This window comes from Prionailurus bengalensis, chromosome F2, assembly GCF_016509475.1.
Source record: "Prionailurus bengalensis isolate Pbe53 chromosome F2, Fcat_Pben_1.1_paternal_pri, whole genome shotgun sequence".
Lineage (NCBI taxonomy): Eukaryota > Metazoa > Chordata > Mammalia > Carnivora > Felidae > Prionailurus > Prionailurus bengalensis.
Genome location: NC_057353.1, coordinates 66,173,486 through 66,177,676, shown reverse-complemented (window position 1 = coordinate 66,177,676; position 4,191 = coordinate 66,173,486). Strand labels below are relative to the sequence as shown.

The 4,191-nt window shown below is 42.4% G+C and overlaps 1 non-coding gene across 1 annotated transcript; it reads right to left on the bottom strand.

The window, feature by feature from the left end:
• Window positions 1–3,175: 3,175 nt before the first annotated feature.
• Window positions 3,176–3,280, bottom strand: LOC122496163. Its single transcript, XR_006300702.1, has one exon. It is a non-coding gene; the product is annotated as a U6 spliceosomal RNA (small nuclear RNA).
• Between the last annotated feature and the right edge of the window lie 911 nt (window positions 3,281–4,191).

Below are 4,191 nucleotides of genomic sequence, written 5' to 3'. Positions count from 1 at the left end.
GTGCTAATGGCCACCACTGCAGCCATCCCAGCCCCCACCACCGTTATCACCATTAGCAGCATCACCAACACCACTGGGTCCGCCACCATGTTAAATGTTTATTTATTTTGAGAGAGAGGAAGAGCCTGCACACGAGTGGGGAAGGGGCAGACAAGGAAGGACAGAGAGAATCCCAAGCAGGCTCCATGCTGTTTACACAAAGCCTGCTGCGGGGCTCAATCCCACACACTGTGAGATCATGACCTGAGCCAAAACCAAGAGTTGCAGTCTTCAGCAACTGAGCCACCCACGTGCCCCTTCACCACCATTATTACAAGCATCATCACCATTGCCAGTGCTGTCTCTATGCCTGCTGCCATCGCCCCTCTGCCACAAGCATCAGCACATCGTCATGGAAAGCACCTCCGTCAAACTCCCATCCCACATGCCTGTGCTCCATATTTCCCCTTCCAAGGGACTGAAATGCTCTAGTTTAAGGGTGGGGCATGGCCCTTCTTTTAATTTTTTCATTTAGGACTCGGCAGTAAACAGTGACATAACATAAACCTAACTAAACACGGATTAAGCAAAACAGAAACTTACTGGCTCATGGAAGTGAGAAGACCAAGGGCAGCTCTGGCTTCAGGCATGGCAAGATTCAGGGCTCCCAGATATAATCACGTGTCTCTACCTGCCGCATGCTTTGTGCTCTGTTGGCTCAGTCTCAGGCTCCCTGAGGGGGTAAGATGGCAGGTCTAGCCTCTTGTGTCCTCTCAGATTTCTGGTATAATAAGAAAGAAAGGCATAGCATTCAATAATTCAAAAAATACTTATTGAGGGGCCACTACATGTCCAGGGCTCCTTTATGTGCTGGGGATGTAGAGAGAAAGAGGTAGAAGAACTTTGAGTCATCCTGGGGCTCTCACACGAGAGCCCTTGGGGGCTCTGATTGGACTGTCTTTGGACACGTGCTGTCTGTGGACGAATCACTGTAGCCAGGAGTATGTGATACGCTAATTGGCTTGGGCTGGGTCACGTGCCCCACTTACCAAATCCCAGTTACTTTTTGAGTGTCGGGCACTCAGTCATAGTGATATTTGTGGTGTGCTCCCAGGGCATAACCCAGGGGCTTGCATAATAATAAGCAAATGAGAAATGACATGAAACCAGTGAACAACTGAGTAAGCAAAAGAGAGAAAGCGTGATAGGCAAATGTATAAAAACACATTAAAAGCGGACAGATCTGAACAAGTCAAACCATACAATGATGGCCATCAGTTGCCAGAGAACAGATATAGTATTCACTGTAGATTATTTGCCAAAAATACTTGTGCTGCGTTTTTCTTATCAGGATAAGAAAATCCTGCTCATTATTCTGGGCAGCATTAGAAACAAAAGGAAACTTACTTGTAGTTACTTTCAGAGTTGCCCTTGGGGCCAATAAAACCCAGGGGTCACTCTGGGTCTAGCACTTTGAGGAGCTCGTGAAAGAAGAATTGGAGACAGCTCACAGCTGGCAGCTAAAATATGTTGATGTCATTATGTAAATGTCTGCTACCTTCACTTTTCCTCTTTCACTGTCTCTGCCTGCTATGGGCGCCTGGGAAACATTTCTCCCCAGTGCCTGGTGTTCTCCGGCAAAGCTTTCAATTCCTTTGATAGAGGCTGCCCTCTGTGTTCCTTTTATGCATATTTCAATTGGAAAAAAAAAAAAGTACAAGTGAAGAAAAAAGTCTAGAAGAAAAATTTACACCTCTAAAACTTAGCATGTAAAAGAGCCTTTCACCGGTCCTGGATTCTAAAAGTTTGGTTCCACCTATCTTGTATAACACCTAGATGGGTCAGCACTTGAAGGAATGTGTGTGATTTTAGTCATTCCGCCACTCAAGGAAGGACATGTAGAGGACACATCAGAAGGGGCAAACTAAATTATTAAGAGGAATCTACATCTGAGCAAGAGCTCAAAAGGTATGGATTCAAGTATGGAAAGACCAAAGCTTTGAAGAAATAAGCAAATGCTATGAATTCACGAAAGACATAGAAAATATGTCTGTAAATAAACTTGTTGACCAAATTTCAATGGACCCAAATAAGAGGGGCATCCATGAAGTTTCAAAGGGCTAAAAGAATTACAAATATTGAGTGTGTTTTAAACAATGGAGATAAACACATGAAATTCAGTGACTTTAGAAGGAACAGTGTTTGAAAAGATAAAGTCCTTAAGAATTTGCGTAAATTCATGGACGACAGACCAAGAGTGAATCTCCCGACCCTGGAGGACGGTCTAGATGAAGCCCTGCCAACAAAGGACAATCGCGTCCACCCTCAATGCTTCTGTCAGAGATGGAGCATAAGACAAGTGCGCAGAAAGATCACGGGCAGGCTCGGGACAGCTCCCAGCAATGCTTTGAGAATAAACAAGGAGATCTGCTGATTATTTGAGGGTTTGGGTTTTTTGTTTTGTTTATGTTTTGACACGGAGGGTTATCATTAGAGTTAACACCATGAGTAAATGATTAAGCAAATGATAAATGAAAATGACATATAGAGGGCTTTTTGTAACTTTTAATTTTGAAATAACTATAGACTCATAGGAAGTTGCGAAAAATAGCACACATATGTCCTTCACCCAGCTTCCCCTAATGGTGATAACAAGCTGTAGTATGATATCAAAACCAGGACATTGACATTAGTATATTACCGTTAACTAGACTACAGACCTCATTTTGTTTTTATAATTTTTTTGATTTTATATATAGTTTATTATGAAGATGACATTGCCACAAATGTGGTTTTTTGTTTTTTTTTTTTAATTTTTGGGACAGAGAGAGACAGAGCATGAACGGGGGAGGGGCAGAGAGAGAGGGACACACAGAATCGGAAACAGGCTCCAGGCTCTGAGCCATCAGCCCAGAGCCTGACGCGGGGCTCGAACCCACGGACCGCGAGATTGTGACCTGGCTGAAGTCGGACGCTTAACCGACTGCGCCACCCAGGCGCCCCGCCACAAATGTGTTTTATAAATTATAATGAGTATGTCAAAGTCTGCTATAAATTTTTTATTCCTCACCACCAAAGAACAAAAACCCTATGAGCTGTGGCTAAGAAAGTAATCATTGTTATAATCCATTCTGGATTCTTATTCCTCCAAATTTTATTAACCCTCCTTGATACGCTTTACACCACTTGCGTACTAAAACATATGGAACACTTCACGAATTTGCGTGTCATCCTTGCACAGGGGCCATGCTAATCTTCTCTGTATCGTTCCAATTTTAGTACATGTGCGGCCGAAGCGAGCATATTTTATAATTTTTTTTAAACTAGGCTTCATGCCCAGGGTGGAGCCCACCATGGGGCTTGAACTCACAACCCTGAGATCAAGACCTAGGCTGAGATCAAGAGTCAGACACTTAACCGACCTAGCCACCCAGGTGCCCTTGTTTTTATCATTTTTGAAGACTGCATTCATTTGTGTGTGTCCGTGTCTATGTAATTGTATTTCGTGAATAGATTCATATAACTACTATCACAATCAAGACACAGAGCCACTTTGTCACCATGGAAGAACTCCTTCATGCTACCTCTTGTATTCCCACTTTCCTATCCTTTCCCTCCCCTGGCAACCATCAATCTACTCTCCATTTCCATGTGGGGGTTTTGGGTCATTTTTTTATAATGTTACAGAAGTAGAGTCATACTTCAAAAGGTATGCAACTTTTACAGACTGACTTATTTCATTAAGCATAATGCCCTCGAGGATCATTCAGGTTGTTGCACGTACCAATACTTCACTTTTCTTGTTGAGCAGTATTCCATCCTTATGCATGTCTCAGAGTTTGCTCTACCACTCACCCAGAAAAGAACATTGCAATTGTTTTCAGTATTTTGCTAGTTTAAATAAAGCTGCTATGAACATTTGTGTACATGTTTCTGCATGAATATAAGTTTTCGTTTCTCTGGGATACATGCCCAAGGAGTGTGATTACTGGGTTATACGGTAAGCGCATGTTTGGTTTTATAAGAAACTGCCAAACTGTTTCCCATAGTGGTTGTACCATTTTACGTTGCCATTAGCGATGCCTCAGAGATCCAGTTTCTCTGTGTCCTCACCAGCTTTTGATACTATCACTATTTTTTTTTATTTTAGCTATTTGAATAGGTGTGTAGGGATATATAATTGTGGTTTTAATTTGCGTTTTCTTTTTTTTT